Consider the following 18,099-nt stretch of genomic DNA (forward strand, 5'->3'; position numbering starts at 1 on the left):
CTTGCCATGCATAAAATCTTTACATGCTGCTAATTAAAGCACATTTACCACCGTATACATTAAAATTGGAAGCTGAGTTGGGGTTTTAATGCCAAAACATTGAATGTGTCCTACATTATTCAGCAGGCAGATGCTTGCGCATTAGAAAGAGAGAAAATGTAAAGAGCATTGTTAGAGTTTTACAGCAAGACGATGCAAAGAATAATAGCCGACCAGTGGAAGGCAGGGAACGCTTTAATCAGATCTGGAGGGGATTTTTAGCCCCTCGCATCCCTCCTGTAGTGATGGAAGACGACACCTTTAATTGCCCGCTACACAGGAAATAATCGCAACAGGCAAGTCACCCATTGCCCTTCCTGCCCCTGGGGGGCATCTCCAGGTAACCGCGAGAGCTTTCAATTATTCCCTGTGCATCTTCCTCTCTAGGTGTCATCACCTTCACTCCGCTCTCATTAGCCTTCCCCTATCCACAAGCGCTTTACATTTACATGATAGGATTCAGATTGCAGCTGACAAAGATGCTCCCCCAAGCAGGCAACATATAGATCAGCCCTTATTTCCCTGCTGTAATTCAAGAGGAACGGTCACGAAAATCTTAAAATTTAAACCACATACAAATAAAGTACATTTCTTGTAGAGTAAAATGAGCCATATATTACTTTTCTCCTATGTTGCTGTCACTTACAGTAGGTAGTAGAAATCTGCCATTACCGACAGGTTTTGGGCTAATCCATCTCTTCATGAGGGATTCTCAGCATGCCCCTTATTCTTTATAAAGACACTCCCTGAAAAATATTTATACGATTCTTGACAGCCTCCCTGCTCACCTTACACTTTTTTGGGCAGTTGGAGGGAGCAACTGCCATTCACTAAGTGCTTTTAAAAATAAAGAACACACTAAAGGTGGCCACTAATGAGCCAATTTCTAGCAAAAAATCGTTTGAGCGATCAGAAATTCTGATCGGAAGTGAAATATTTTAATACATCGTTCACTACACCATCAACGAACCCATCTTTGCTTCCTATCTATCACAACCCACAAGAAAAATCCAAATTTTGGTTCAACGAAAATTCATTCGGACGACTATTTTTTCACTCGTTCATAATCGATTGTGACCATCAACGGAGGTTATTTACAACCAATCCAATCAGAATTTCTGATCGCTCGAACGATTTTTCGCTAGAAATTGGACAATTAGTGGCCTCCTTAAGAAGCCCCTATGAGAAAATCCAAAACCTGTCGGTAATGGCAGATTTCTACTACTTACTGCAAGTGACAGCAACATAGGAGAAAAGTAATGTATGGCTCATTTATAGCCGGAAGAAAACATACTTCTTATTTGGAGGCTGCCATATTCATCTCATTTTAAACAATACCAGTTGCCTGGCAGCCCAGCTGATCTATTTGGCTGCAGTAGTGCCTGAATTACACCAGAAATCTGCATCTAATGTGGTCAGACTTCAGTCAGAAACATCTGATTTGCAAATGCTTGTTCAGGGTCTATGGCTAACAGTATTAAAGGCAGAGGATCAGCAGGACAGCCAGGCAACTGGTATTACTTAAAAGGAAGTAAATATGGCAGTTTCCATATCCCTCCCACTTCTGTTGCCCTTTAAGTCATTTAGCAACTCTTGGTAACTCACTTCAACGTCTATTAATTTGTTGCCCCTCCATATAAATTTAGAATTTCATCAATCACTTTCCATAGTAAAACAAATAAGAAGTGGTTAGAAACATTTTCTATAGGAAATCACAGGAGAAGATCCTGACTAGCCACAGTAAAATGGGGGTCTCCTTTAGATTAAATAGTAAACCTGATGAATACAGGAGGGGGGCTGATGAAGACAGGAGGGGGCTTCTCACATTGGCCAGAATTCACCAATGTGAGAAGCCTGCTAAGCAGCAAGTATAGATTCTCCTTACGGAGCTCTCCAAGGTGCTGAATAACTCCGCTCTCCATAGAGATCAGCCTGTAAATCATTGAATCTCAGGGGAGGCTGCAGACAAGGAGCCATTTTACATCCATCTCAGCCCAGGTGTCCCTTGTATAAATCACTGTTCCTCTGATTCAAAACACTTATGCTAAAACAAGAGAACCTCCCTGGAGCAGCGGAGGGCTGAGAGGATGGAGGAGAGATGGGATGTAGAGAACATCACGGTAGCATACTGGATAGCTGTCGCCTTGCAGTGCTGGGTCCCCAGTTCAAATCCCAGCTAGGGCACTATCTGCACGGAGTTTGTATGTTCTCCCCGTGTCTGGGAGGAAACTGGAGTGCCCGGAGGAAACCAACACACGCAAAAAAAAAAAAAAAAAAAACAGATACGTTAATTGGCTTCCCCCTAAATATTATCCCTAGACTACAATACAAACACTATGCTATACATACATAGACTAATCCCTACCATAGGCATACAGTATGGTATGATTGTGAGGCCCTCCGAGGGACAGTTAAGTGACAAGAAAATATACTGTGTGCTACGCTGTGGAAAATGATAGCGTTTTAGATAAAACAGTGTTAAATTACAGCTAAAATAATAAAGGGGGACGAGGCTTACCTCTAGATACAGCTCTGGCACTGTATTTGGCCTGAAGAAGCAGATGTAGACTCAAGAAACGCATTGCCTGTGCAGAATTAAACTTCATATGTGTATGAATAAGTCATTATTGAGGTAAGCCACCACTCCATTTATTATTTTAGCAGTTTAGCTGTTGTAACAGTTATCTATCATTGGGAGCCTCTTCCCCCCTTTATGCTTTTCACTATCCTTTGGAGGGGTTGTACTCTGGTACCCAGTGGCTCCGCCCCCGATAGGTCCATTGTTGTATTGCCAATACAGTGATCGCCGCTCGGAGACTGAAGGCGGGGCAGAGCTCTGCCTCCCAAGCAGGAGAAGTGCGCGCAGCCTGTGTGCGATCTCCTGCAGTAGCTGGCCCCAGGACTTGACACCAATTGGCTTTAGGTGGTCCTGGGGCTGCCGCCGTGGCCACGCCCATTGGCATGACGCGATCTTGAGGTAGTTAAATGTTTGTATGCACTAAGGCAGAGTTTCCCAACCCTGTCCTCAAGGCCCACCAACAGTACATGTTTTGCAGGAAACCACACACATGCACCGGGGAGGTAATTAGTGTCTCAGCAAAGCTGATTAACTACCTCTGTGGCTTTCCACAAAACATGCACTGTTGGTGGGCCTTGAGGACAGGGTTGGGGGAACACTGCACTAAGGTATCCTTTAACTTGTGACATACTGCACCACTTGGGCACCCGTGGTTGCGGTGTTCTTCTTTAGGGTGTCAATCACCCTCTACCACAGATTCTAATGCACTTTGGCAGTTGTGTTTTCAGAAAGTTGCAAATAACCTTTAAGAGTTACTGGTAGCAATCCATTACAACGATCGTATTTATGATGCAGAAAGAAACTGATTCCGAGGCCAATGACGGAGGCAGCAGCGTGAACCTAATGACACAGCCAAGGATATCTCGCCGTTCGCCTGGTAACTCCCGCGCTGGAGGTCCGATATGTCATTAATTGTCTTTCTTGCTGCATAATTGTAGAGATGAGCTGATTGCGTTTGGGAGCGGCAGTATATGGAGCAGCTGTGATTTCAGCACCATTATGGAGGCTAATGGACACAGCTGTTCTCGCTGACACCTGCTTAGCAGAGAGCTGTCATTTGCGGCGGAAAAAATCAATCTGGGCTCCATAAGTGCCGATTATAGAAGGCAGCAAGGAGAGGAGTTATCAGATGCCAAATGAGGTCTGAAATATTTCAAATCAAAGTCCGGAGTTTAAAATACACAATGATCAGACGTATCTAAACAGACCAGTCAAAGCAATAAAAGTCACCTGCCTAATATTGTATCGGTCTCTTTGGAGTTACCAAATCAAATCTGACCAGTCAAGATACAGGCTTCCACAACACCACCGAAGCTTCCCTGAGACAGGGCAGTTTTTAGGCATAGGCAGACCAGACACATGCCTGGAGTGACAGCTGTAGGAGGGGCCCCACAGATCAAGTCTTAGCGCACTGTACTATATGGAATTCATATAGCCAACTGCTAGATCCATTAAGAAAGGGATGAATGGTCATTAACTCCTAAATGGGCACTGCTGTGGTAATTGCAAGTTAGTTAGAAAGTTGCAACTCTGGTTGTATTTCCAGGACAATATTCTAACCTGTAAAGGCCCAGGCTGTAATAAACAGTATAATGTTTATAAAGTGGATAAACACCCCTCAAAACCGTTATTGAAAGGGTGTTATTGAGGTTCAGCGAGTTTGGTTAGTGAGATTTATATAGCCTGGTAATAATTTGTGTATCCTTTACAAACTTATTTTGAGAAACAACATTATTTCTGCGTAAACTATCAATTTCTTACTGGGGCCCACAAAACTAATTCATGTCATGACTGGGGTACCGAGACAAAATGGTGCCTTGTCTGGGGTGCCAAAATGTCCAGAAAAAGCCCTGCCCTGTGGAATACTATATGGCATTAAAAGGACCACTATCGTGAATCATTTCATTTTCAATTACCTCACAATAGATATCGCAAGTATACAGAAACCTTACTGTGTCTTTTTTTATTTTTTTGTCATGGCCCTTTTATTTACCATATATCACTGTAGCCTGTGTCCCTCAGCCCCTGAAGTAACGCTGACGGACTTTTGTAACTAAAAAGTAATAGCAGGAGGAGCCTTGTCAGATATTGGAAAAAAACAAACAAAAAAAAAACAGTTGGTTTAGCCCTTCTCCCCCTAATAACTGTCAAAACTGTACAATGCGGGCTCATCTGCTGCCCGTCTTCCTCATCATCAGCCTACCAAAGAAGGACCCCCGCACTCAGGCAGCCTACAGGCGTTAAAGGAGGCAGCTGTCAGCGCAATGATCCGCTCTCCCTCCAGCCATTCCCCGCAGGTCTGCCTATGATGGCCTTTCGGAGTAATGAACCACTTTGTAATGAGCCGGTTCCTCCCTCCATTCATGCAAAGTAATGAGCCGCTTTGTAATGAACCGGTTTTCCCTTCTATTCATATGAATAATAGAGGGGAGAACCGGTTCATTACAAAGCGGCTCATTACTCCATGAATGGAGAGGAGAACCACACCAGCTCATTACAAAGCGACTCATTACTCGCACCTCATCACTGGCAGATCCGAGGCGATTGGATGGAGAGGGAGAGCGGCTCATTGCGCTGACAGCTGCCTCCCTCAACGCCTGCGGGCTGCCTGAGTGCGGAGGTCCTTCTGGGTTAACAGCGGATCATGGGGAAGACTGGCAGCAGGTGACCCGCATTGTACAGTTTTGGCAGTTAGGTAGGGAAGGGCTAAACCAACGTTTTTTTTTCCCAATACCTGACAAGGCTCCCCCTGCTATTACTTTTTAGTTACAAAAGTCCGTCAGCATTACTCCAGGGGCTGACGGACACAGGATACAGTGATATACCGCAAATAAAAGGGCCATGACAAAAAATAAAAAAAGACACAGTAAGGCTTCTGTATACTTGCTATATCTACTGCGAGGTAATTTTAAAGGACCACTATCGCAAATCATTTCATTTTCAGAGAAACTCCATACAAGAATTGAACTTTATCCCAATCAGTAGCTGATACCCCCTTTTCCATGAGAAATCTATTCCTTTTCACAAACAGACCATCAGGGGACGCTGTATGACTGATATTGTGGTGAAACCCCTCCCACAAGAAACTGAGGACTGTGGTACTTCTGGCAGTTTCCGGTCTGTGAACCTTGTTGCGTTGTGGGAAATAGCTGTTTACAGCTGTTTCCAACTGCCAAAAAAGCAAGCAGCAGCTACATCACCTGCCAACAGTAAAAATGTCACCATGTAATAAATGTCAGAATGTAAATCAGGGATTTAAAGGATTTTACAATGGGCAAACACTGACTAAATCATTTATACATAATTATTGTAAAATTTGACGGGCGCCCAATAGGAGATTTTGGCGCCCAGTGGATAGTAAGGTTTACAAACACACTTACCATAGTTATCGTGTATCTACGTAAAGTTTAATAATAAAATCGATATTCTCTGGAAAGTAAAAATACTCAAATCATATTGATTTCAAATATATCATGATAAACAATATGGGAATCTTAGGGTTAGCCACCACCAGGAGGGATCTTAGGTATAGGCACCACCAGGTGGGTCTTAGGGTTAGGCACCACCAGGGGGGGTCTTAGGGTTAGGCACCACCAGGAGGGTCTTAGGGTTAGGCACCACCAGGGGGGGGGTCTAGGGTTAGGCACCACCAGGGGGGGTCTTAGGGTTAGGCACCACCAGGGGGGGGGGTCTTAGGGTTAGGCAGCACCAGGGGGGGGATCTTAGGGTTAAGCAGCACCAGGGGGGGGGTCTTAGGGTTAGGCACCACCGGGGGGGGGGGGGGTCTTAGTGTGAGTAGCGTTAGGATTAGTAGTAGTCAAATATCGGTAATATTTATCAATGTTGTTTTACTATAGTTATTACGATTGTACATATATTTTCGTTTGGTATAGATGATATTTTCAGATATTATATGAAGAAACAATAAAATATGGTTATAGACAATATTATGACATTTCGGCTATACCCTGTGCCCTTTTTTCCAGGTGCCCTTTTTTGATGTACACCTCAGCAGACTTTAGAACTTCTTATAGAATACTAATGTGTTTATTATTTACTTTGCTTGAGTCTTTTGTATTTTCTTTTTCCGTCTGTGTTTCCAGATATTGCTCAGACAACAGACACACCCGTGTGTAGCAGTTGCTGAACCAGCTAAACATATAACAAAGGCCCCTATCCGGTGTGCAGAAGTCCCCCGTCAGTCCACTCTCAGCACGCGTAAGTGATCATTGTATGTAATCGCGCAGTTTGCTCTATGTTCCTCTAATTCACTTGTTTTCCATTATCCGGTGGCACCCACGGTTGTGAGCTCCTCTCCCTCCCCTTACAATAGAGGCGATGGAGATCAATGCCCGGTAAATTATGTCTATTCATCTGGCCGACCTTTATCAAGTGCGGAAGCGGCTTTCCTTCCAGTGAATGGGAACAAAGGATGTGATGTATCAGAAAACTTGATTACTTTTAGAAAGTGCGGAATTCTTTTGTAAGCATCTCGGTGTCAAAGTGGCTTGCGCAGAAAAACACAAGGTGGTGTGGTACGGCCGGGCGGGGCCACCATCTCTGCTGACACAGGGGCTTGGAGTGCTGATACGAGATTCTGCTGTACAGATTGGTAAAGAAAGCCCAGGGATGGGAAATTAATCCTGTCGTGTGTTACGCTAAAGCACAACAACACTTGTAAAAGAAATAGGCAATCTGCTATAAACAACAAGTGACCCCTATGCTAACCTGAAATAAAAAACAAATATATAAGTAGATATACTAGTTCTACTTACATAACAGATGTATTGCACTATCCACATTATGATTCCTGTGAATTTTATAAAGGAAGATCAGAGAATCCTATTCTAGACAGTTTCTACCTTGGTTACCTTTAAATGAAGCTAATCCTGACATCATTTCCTCCTCCAACCAGGGCCTATACTAGGAAGTGCACTGTCTTAGTTAGTAGGAGGGGGAAATAAAGGGAAGAGGAGGAATACATTATAGATAAAAAGACCCCCCAGCATGCAACTGTTTGGCACTGACTACTAAAGGGCCAGTGCTCCTAAGGTATGTGATAGCTCCAAACCACAACAGCAGAAAAAGTTTTAAAAGTTTTGAATGCAGGATTAGCATCTTTATAACCTAATACACTCAGACCAGTTGTTGCTGAAATTTAATTTTGATGGTGACAATCCCGCTTTAAAGTGAGCCTGAACAAAAAAAAAAAAAAAACCTTCTACAGACTTCCTGAAACAGCAGAGGGTGCAGTATTGAACTATGCAAGCTAGAGGGTGCCCCAGATGTTTGCCTGTACAGCCTGTGCTGAGAAACTGCCCTCGCTGAAAGAGGGCAGGACACAGTCAGAGCACTCGGGGAAGCCACTACTGCAGGAAGTGTAAGGGAAATGTATTTGACTAGAATTAGTCATGGAACAAAACAGACAGAAAAAACCCTATGTGAATGCTGCACAGGATTAATATGCCTGAAGAAGACTTTAAAAGCAGAGTACACTAAAACAGGGTTGGAGGCACCCGGTGTATGCAAGTAGTGTAGGCTGTACTTCTCCTGAAGAAACTAAACCAGGCTAGCTGGAAAAGTTTCTATTGAAGCATAATTAGAGCTACCAGCCCTGGCTAAGCAGCCAACCAGTTCCTATTTACAGACCTGGACAAAAATTTTCCCACAGGCTCAGGGAAAATGAAAAAAAGGGGATACCGAAGTTGAGAGGAGACTCTGGATAGTCCAAAGGCTTCCCGGATCCTCCTGGTGCCCACAAGAGCTTGTGGTATGTGCTCCCATTGTTGTGCACCCATGCGTGTATAAGTGTGACCATACTGCACATGAGTGCGTATGTTATGTGCATGCCCAGCTAGCGGCTTCCTGCTACAGCAACCCACTGGCATATTATTATTTATTGTATTTATACATTAACATATTACACAGCGCTGGACAATAAATAGGGATACATACATTGTAACAAGGGGTGACAGACAGAGAGGTAGCAAACGGTTATACAATACAGCACAAGCTTATACATGCAATCAGGGTGTAAAATGCGTGTTACCGAGACCCGGCAAAACAAGTCTGAGTTAGTCCATGAGAAGGGTGTCATTGCTGGGGTAGCAAAATTAAGAAGGACACACTAAAGGGGGCAGGGAAGGGGGGGGGCTGCCAAAGGCTTACATTCTACAGGGTTGGGGAGGGACACATAAGGTAGGGTTGTGGAAAAGGTGGTTGACAGAGAGAGTGTGGTAGGCCATTTTAAAGAAATGTGTTTTGAGGGCTTGCTTGAGGGTGTTGAAGGAAGTAGCGAGTCTGAGGGGGAATGAAAGGGAGTTCCACAGGGCGGGGCCAGCTCTTGAGAAGTCTTGTAGGGGTGCATGGGATTGAGAAATGCATGGGCATAGTGATTAGCGTTCTCGCCTTGCCGCGCTGGGTCCCCGGTTCGGATCCCAACCAGGCACTATCTGCATGGAGTTTTCATGTTCTCCCCTTATCTGTGTGGGTTTACTTCCGACGCTCTGGTTTCCTCCCACATTCCAAAAAACATACAGACAATTTAATTGGCTTTCCCTAAATTGATCTTAGACTACAATACATACACTACACTTTTCAAAACGACATATACATAGACTACAATACAGACAGACATATGACTATGGTAGGCAGACTGTGAGCCCCTCTGAGACAAGACAATATACTCTGCGGAAGATGTCGGTGCTATATAAATACTAAATAATAATAATGCAGCGCATGCGCAGACCATACTAGCACATGCGCAGTACAGGTGCACCCAACATATGAATGGGAGTCACAAAGCATCATTTCCAATTGATCATTTCTATTGTAACAAAACTGATCATATTTTAGATTGGTTTATAAAATATTGTACCGTTAATGGGCACCTTAAAAAGAAACCCGAGGTGTGAGACCTATAAAAGCTGCCATATTTATATCCTTTTGAACAATACCAGTTGCATGGCAGTCCTGCTGATCTTTCTGGTCAGTTGGGTCTAAATCACACACCTGAAACAAGTATGCAGCTAAACTTGTCAGATTTGTCATAGACATCTAATCTGCTGCATGCTTGTTCAGGGTCTATGGCAGAAAGTATTAGAGGCAGAGGATCAGCAGGACTGCCAGGCAACCGGTATTGCTTAAAAGAAAATAAATATAGCAAACTCCATATCCCGCTCACATCGGGTTCCCTTTAAAGCCTGGTACCCACCTTTAATTATGATCGGCCAATCACTGACCAATTTTAACACCTTCATGTAGTATGAGGGTTTATCTACACAATCTGCTTATATTATACAATGGCCTCAATTCACTAAGCTTATCTCCTGTCTTTAAATACTCTTCTAGAGTTATCACCATGGTGATAAGGCATGTAGTATTCAGGAAACATTTTACCTCAGGCAAACCTAAAGTTAACTCTTCTGTCTTTAAGTTAACTCTTCAATCCTTAAAATAACTCCAGAGTTAAAGACAGGCTGTTTATAAACTGCCTGTAAAAATAACTACAGAGGAGGTAAATTAACTACAGCAGAGGTAACTTAAGGAATGAAGAGATAAAATAACTCGCTCACTGTGTGGAGGTAAGTTATCTCTTGCCTTATTATCTCCAGCATGATCTTAGTGAATTGAGGCCAATATCTGTTGACTCTCATTCTACATTGAGGTGGTAAATTGGTCAATGATTGGCCAATCATAATTGAAAGTGTGTACAAGGCTTTAGGGTGCATGCACACATTCAATTTTTATTGACCAGTGTCTGGTCAAATTTTACCAATTCCTTGTAGTCTGAGAGCTTACCTACACAATGATAAAACTGGCCAGTGATTGAGCAATCAACATTGAATGTTTGTACCAGGCTTTAGACACTTCTGCAGGCCAAAGATCAGCCATGGAATGGTTTTTGTTTGTAAACAAAAGACATCACCCTCGAATAGTCACTACAGGTTCTCTTTACAGAATGAATCAGCAGATAATGAGGCATAATCTTTCAGCAATTCTAGAAGAAAATGAGTTTTTATGTTGTTGCTCCTCTTTGTTAGAATTAGGCGTTTTGATGGGACCGCGGCAGCATTTTTATAAACAAACAGTCCATTTACCGCTGTTAAATTTGTGGAAGCGCCGCTAATTGCCGACAACGTGATCAAAAATTCCCTTTAATGGAGAGGAAACATTTCAAAACGTTTTCATCCCGGTTTGATCAAGGGAAAGTCATTTACACATTCTCGGAAGTTTGTGCATTTCAGATTATTTTAACGTCTTTCGGATTTTTGTGAGGAAAAGTAAAGTAAAGTAATTGAAGACTTTGACGCGATTGGAGGAGCCCCCCTCTGACATTTCCTTGTCTTCTGGTACTGCTGCGCCCGCTTCCTGCTGCTCTGACAGTTCCCCCCACGCCTCTCCCTGCAGGACTGATACCAGCTCCGCTGCCCATTGTTCTGTGCAGATACAGAATTACAAAGCGCTTTACCGAGAAAATACTACAATTCATGTCATTACAGCTTTGTGCACAGCTTCAATGCTTGACGTGCAAAACAATGGTTACAGAAAGTTCATGAGGGAAGTTTAGTTTGCGTGCTGTACACTCACTACCACGGCAAAAGTTACCATGGGGCCATTCCTAATATAGCCATATTATGAGCCTCCCTCAGGAAGCAAGTTTTGGTGCGTACGTTAAAAAGGGGCGCTGGGAAAAAAGGGCGCCGGGTTTTTAACGATAAGCATGGATAACGTTTAAAATTGTATTGTACTGTATTTCGTTTAAAATTAATGTTTTTTAAAGTTATAATTCATTAAATAATGTGCATTAAATCGGCAATTGTAAAAACGTTAATCTTTCGTTTAAATAGTGAAACGTATAATAACGTTTAAAAAAAAAATTACTAAGTAACCCTCCCTGTACCTACCCCTAACCCCTAGACCCCCCTGTTAGTGCCTAAACCTAAGACCCCCCTGTTGGTGCCTAAACCTAAGACCCCCCTGTTAGTGCCTAAACCTAAGACCCCCCTGTTGGTGCCTAAACCTAAGACCCCCCTGTTGGTGCCTAAACCTAAGACCCCCCTGTTGGTGCCTAAACCTAAGACCCCCTGTTGGTGCCTAAACCTAAGACCCCCCTGTTGGTGCCTAAACCTAAGACCCCCCTGTTGGTTTTTTCGTTTAAAAATAATGTAAAAAAAAAAAAAAAAAAAAAAAAAAAAAAAAAAAGGACTGTTTTTCGTTTAAAAATAATGTTTGGGAAAAAATATTGTACTGTTTTTCGTTTAAAAATAATATTTAAAATGTATAAATCATTAAATAATGTGTAATCATGAGAAACAGTAATAAAACATTAAGTCTCCGGGCGCCGCTTTTAAAACGTTAGTTTTCTCCGGCGCCCTTTTTTCCTATCGGGCGCCCATTAAACGATATTTATTATAGGAGTGAATGGCGGCGCCCGATTTGTCCACTAGCCTCAGGCGCCCGAATTTACTGTTTCCAGTTTTGGTGGCCTTTGTCAAAAGGCACACAATGGGCGCCCAAATATGGGGATTGTAAAATATCAGTATTTAACACCAATTTTTTATCAGTATTATATCGGTAATATCAGTATTATATCGGTAATAAATTCTGATATTGTACTATGGCTAAACCTAACCCTACTCTCACATAGAACCCTCCCACCCAGGGCCAGTGCTAGATTCTTTGCTGCCTGAGGCAAACTTGTGAGGATGTGCCCCACCCATAAATCCCCAGCCCCTCCTCCCCCAATTTGGAATGATCGCACGGCACCCAACAATTTACTCTGCTTCATTTAATGTTCTCACATTTATTTTATTTATTTATTTAGCGCCAACATATTACGCAGCACTGTACAGAGTATATATTGTCTTGTCACTTAACTGTTCCTCAGAGAGGCTCACAATCGAATCCCTACCATAGTCATAGGTCTATGTATGTATTGTGTAGTGTATGTATCATTGTCTAAGGCCAATTTAAGGGAAGCCAATTAACTTATCTGTAAGTTTTTGGAATGTGTGAGGAAACCGGAGTGCCCGGAGGAAACCCACACAGACACGGGGAGAACATACAAACTCCTTGCAGATGTTGACCTTGCTGGGTTTCGAACCAGGGACCCATCGCTGAAAGGCGAGAGCGCTAACCACTATACAAATAAATTGCTCACCCTCAGCCATTCCATTCCTCCTCAGTCAGGACAGTAGTGCAACCTCCTCCATTCTGCTGTGCAAGTCAAATGAAACACTGCTGCTTTCCTGCCTTCCCCCTCCTCACTCACTGTCAGACTCCTCACACAGCACAACAAGATGCTTTTCCCCAATGATGACCTCTTCACCTCGCTCTCCTCTCGCCTCCTACTCTGACTGCATGCTAACACAGTACAAGCATGCTGTCCCTGTAATCTCTGCGCCTGATGCAAAGGTTTCACCTTGCTTCATGAGAGAACCGGCCCTGCTTCCCCCGACGCCTAACCCACACAAACTACCTGCCTGATGTCATCTTGCTTCCATCCCCACCAGGGCCTCTTCTCTGTTCCCCGGGTTCATGCATGTATGTACTAAAGGAGGAGGAGCTTGCCACAAGACAGGTGAGGACACTCCATTGTGTGCACCCAGCAACAAATCGGGCCCCAGGGAACCACCATTATTGTTTTCCGCACATCTGTAGAGATCGCCCTTAAAACAGACCGGACATCTTGAACAGGACACAAGGAAAAAAAGAGAAATGCACCCTATGTGTTTTTAGAGAGAAGAGCCCATCTACTTCCTCCTCATCTGCAAGTAATCCAAAATGTAATTTAATCTCAGCTGTGTCAGCACAGAAATTAGGCAGTCCTCTGCAGACGCAGCTAATATGTAAATCCAGGATGTTAACCCTTTGTCTTCTTCCATGAAAGCAGAAAGTATACAAAATGCAGGTTTATTGCAGGAGTTGTGTAAACTGTAATAAAAAAGTTTTGCTTTAAATGTTATTAAGTTGTTGCTTATCTTTTAGAGCAGAGGAAGTTCTGAGCTCAGGTCCGATTTAAAGGGTACCTAAAGTGAGAAGGACATGGATTTTTACTTTTAGAAATATACCAGTTCCCTGACTCTCCTGCTGATCCTGTGTCTCTAATAATTTTAGCCACAGCCCCTCAACAAGCATGCAGATCAGGTGCTCTTCAATTTAGTAGAATGCAGCTAGGCACATCCAGTAAAAAAAAAAAAAAAAAACACACTTGGTGTCCTGATGAAGCACCCCAGGGGTGGATGCGAAACGTCTGTTGACCGCTGATCATGCTGCAACCCTCTCTCCAATTTGATGGTCTGTACCTCTGCTTTTAATAATTCCTCAATTACTTTTGGCATTTTTTTTACTGGATGTGCTATATTCTCTACTAAAGCAGTCAGTAACGTTTTTGGCTGAGAGCCATAAACGCCACATATTTTAAAATGTAATTCCGTGAGAGCCATAGAATATGTTTCAAACTGGGACAGTGCGCATGCGCAGCAAGGGGCTCACGCCCCTGTTGCCATGGTGATGTATATACAGTTGATCCGCCGGGCAGTGGAAGTGTCAAGCAGGTCTTCAGCTAATCCACTCTGACAACAGTCAGAGCACATGATCTGTATTATTTTGGAGAGGAGTGATGCACAGGACCGGAGTGCTCTTAGACAGTTCAATATAGTAGACTCTACTATATTGAACTGTCTATTTCTATACATTGAGCTAAGAGCACTCCGGTCCAGTGCACCACTCCTCTCCATAATAATACAGAGCATGTGCTCTGACTGATGTCAGAGTGGATTAGCTGCATGCTAGTTTCAGGGGTGTGATTCAGCCACTACTGCAGCCACAGAGATCAGCAGGACTGACACGCAACTGGTATTGTTTAAAAGGAAACATCCATATCCCTTTCAGCTTAGGTTCCCTTTAAGGGGGAGACTTGGGGAAGCCCACACAGCCAATAGTGCTGCCCAAATTTACCCCCTAGAAACAAGGGAGAACATACAAACTCCATGTAGATAGCGTCCAGGTCTGGATTAAATTGCTGCTAGACAACAAAGGCAGATCACCGTACTTTAATAGGCAATATGATTTACTTGTAGCTCAGGGGTGACAGGCTGGAATTGGGAGCTTTGCGGAAATTCTCAGAATTCCGCTTGAAATGACACATACATAACATATAGAAGACACTTTTTTTTCCCGTCCTGACAAGACATCCCATGATTGATACAAACCAGCAAGGCGTGTATCCAGCAGCAAAGCCCTCTGATAAATAATGTCACCTGTGTCAGAGTACGGAGACAGAAACTCAATGCGTTCGCCAGGACAATTATAGCAGAAGGTTTTCTCTACGGAGGAGAAGCTCTCCAAGCAAAGGGCACGCATAGAAAACATACACCAAAATAACCCGGCTTGCGTCACTGGCCTATCTGAGTCATTTGCCTTCAAAACAACATCATCCCAGAAAAATTTAACGAACGCGTAACGTATCTAAGAGGATTTATTACCAGAGCGTACATGCTGCATCTACCGCTGGCCAATCAGACGTCATTATTCTCAGCTTAAAGCTCCAGACTTTGTTCTTGTGTTTAGGTAAACATTAAGACCTCAATCACAAAACTTAAAGTTGCAAACAAAAGCGGTGGATGAGTTCCCTTTACAAAGACAAATCCACACATACCCAGCTGTTAAACAACCACTACCCCAAAAAAATAGTAACATTTAACCACTTCACCTCCGAAGGTTTTTCCAGAGCAATTTTCACCTGCCAACTCTCCTTCCAGTCATTCGCCTATAATTTTATTACTACTTATCAGACCAAAACAATCTACATCTTGTTTTTATTTCCCCACCAATTAGGCTTTCTTTGGGGAGGGGGGTATACGTTTTGCTAAGAATTATTTTATTCCAACTACCGTACATTAACAGAAAAATAAAAAAAAAATTAAAAAAAATCATTATTTCTCAGTTTTTGTGCAATCATAGTTTTAAAATAATATACGCTACCTTAACTAAAACTCACACATTTTATTTGCCTATTTGTCCCGGTTATTGCAACATTAAATATTTCCCTAGTACAATGTATGTCGCCAATATTTTATTTGGAAATAAAGGTGCATTTTTTCAGTTTTGCGTCCGTCAATAATTACAAGCCCATAGTTTCAAAGTTGACAGTAATATACCCTCTTGACATACATATTAAAAAAAGTTCAGTATCTTTTTTTTTTTTTTTTTTTTTTTTTTTTTTAAATTGTATTTTTTTTATGCCCAAAAAAAAAAAAAAAAAATTGGGGTAATTATGGAATAGTGTGGGAGAGTGTTAATTTTAAATGTACTTGTGGTTTTTTTCAGCTTTTTTTTTTTTTTTTTTTTTTTTTTTTTTAAATAGATGTGTGTAGGTGTAATTTTACCATTTGGCCACAAGATGCCCATGCGCATCACTTCCTATTGCGTACTTATAGTACACTAAAAGGAAGTAATGCGTGGATGTGTTACAATGGAAGTATACAAATGATTGCGACAGCTCGTTGATGCCAGCGATCTTTCACACGGGGACAGAGATGAATGAATGGGAACTGCGTTCCCATTCATTCATCTCCCCTCTAATGATCGGCAGCAAGAATGAGCGTGGGAGCACGCAGGGGAGCGAGCGGGAGTGTGCAACGTCAAGGGAAGTAATACCTACATCTCTGCGAGGTAAAGTCAGGAATTGCAAGGATGGACATAAGCGTCCCAGGGGAGGGGAAGTGGTTAAAATACAAGTAAACACATCAAAATAAGAAGTAGGTTTCTCCCAGAGTAAAAAATTTGCTATAAATTACTTATCTCCTATGTTGCTGTCACAGTAGCTAGTAGAGTTCTGACAGTACCGACGGGTTTTTGACTAAGCATCTCCTCATGGGGGATTCTCAGTATTATTTTTATTCTATACAAAAGCGCTCCCTGGAGAGGATCTATACAGAGTTGCAGGACACCCCCCCCCCCACACACACACACACACACACCCCACCACCACCTTTCCTCAACTAACCTACTTGCACACTATTCTGGCAGATGAACTGCGGAACTGCTTTTCACTAAGTGCTTTGAAAATATTAAAACCCTGAGAATCACCCATGAGGAGACGGACTAGTCCAAAACCTGTCAGTTCTGTCAGATTTCTACTACTTGCTGTAAGCGAGAGCAATATAGGACAAAAGTAATTATCAGCACATTTTACTCCGGTAGAAATGTACTTTTGAGTTTTGTGTTTTCATAGGTTATTAATTTTACAATGGTTTTGCGATAGTGGTCCTTTAGAGTAAAAAGGACCATTTTCATGGTTAGCTCCTATAGTGAGGAGCTGTCAAATGTCCACAGTGCTGACACATTGAATGTAAAGACTTTTATCTCAGGGGTGCTTGGAAGCTACAGCCCTTAAAGAAAACCAGAGATGAAAAAATAACATATTTATACATACCTGGGGCTTCCTCCAGACCCATCAGCCTGGATCGCTCCCACGCCGCCGTCCTCCGCTGCCTCTGTCCGCCAGTAGGGTCCCGTTATTCAGGCCAGTCGACGCAAGCGCAGTGTGCTCCCTCTATTCTGCGCAGGCGCATGCATACAGAGCCGGAGGAAGCCCCTGCCCATGCGGAAGAATGGCTGCATCCGGCAGAAGTGACGGGACTGGGTACCAGCGATAGAGGCAGCGGAGGACGGCGGCGTGGGAACGATCCAAGCTTATGAGGCTGGAGGAAGCCCCAGGTATGTATAACATCTTTGTTTCATTTTTAACATACGTTCGTCTCTGGTTCCCTTTTAACACCACTTAACGACCAGCTAACGCCCATAGGCGTCGGCAGGTCTTAAGTGGTTTACCATTGGAAACTGCTGCTCGATCGAGCGGCCTTTCCATGTCAGTTCACGGAGGGTGTCTCCGTGAACAGCTGGAGAGCCGCCGATCGCGGCTCGCCGGCAAAATGTAAACACGCGGGGAAGAAATCCCCGCTGTTTAAATCATACGGCGCTGCTGCGCCGCAAGGCAGATCGGCGATCCCCGGCCACTGATTGCCGGGCTGAAGCCTATCCTACAATGCGCAGGACGGATATCCGTCCTGCGCCGCTCAGAGGGGAACGGAGAGGGAGGGAGAGGGATGGAGAGCCGAAAAAAGCGCAGCAAGCTGGCAATCAGACACCCCCCCAGCAGGACATCCCCCTAGTGGGGAAAAAGGGGGTAAGTCTGATCGCCCTGACATAATCCTGATCTGTGCTGCGGGCTGGAGAGTCCACGCAGCACAGATCAGGCAAACCACCCCTGGTCCTTAAGTGGTTAAGGGCCCGTTTCCACTAGAGCGGATCTGCATGTGTTTCCTGCATGCAGATTTTCATAGACAACAAAAGTGGATGGGACGGTTTCCACTTGTGCGGGATTCTGTGCGGTTTGTCGTGCAGAAAAAAAATCTGCACGGCAGACCCATCAGAATTCGCACGGCGCACACCCACACGCGATTTGCCAATAACGT

The 18,099-nt window shown here is 43.4% G+C and overlaps 1 protein-coding gene and 1 long non-coding RNA gene across 2 annotated transcripts in view; one reads left to right on the forward strand and one right to left on the reverse strand.

Annotated features, from left to right (window-relative positions):
• Positions 1-18,099, reverse strand: part of LOC137534197 (VPS10 domain-containing receptor SorCS3-like) — an 872,207-nt gene that overhangs the window by 767,563 nt on the left and 86,545 nt on the right. The gene's annotated exons all lie outside the window — the stretch shown is intronic.
• On the forward strand, positions 5,151-13,521 carry LOC137535759 (uncharacterized). Its single transcript, XR_011024473.1, has 3 exons — positions 5,151-5,281; positions 6,721-6,835; positions 13,132-13,521. It is a non-coding gene; the product is annotated as an uncharacterized lncRNA (long non-coding RNA).

The sequence above is a fragment of the Hyperolius riggenbachi genome, chromosome 10, assembly GCF_040937935.1.
Source record: "Hyperolius riggenbachi isolate aHypRig1 chromosome 10, aHypRig1.pri, whole genome shotgun sequence".
Taxonomy (NCBI): Eukaryota; Metazoa; Chordata; class Amphibia; order Anura; family Hyperoliidae; genus Hyperolius; species Hyperolius riggenbachi.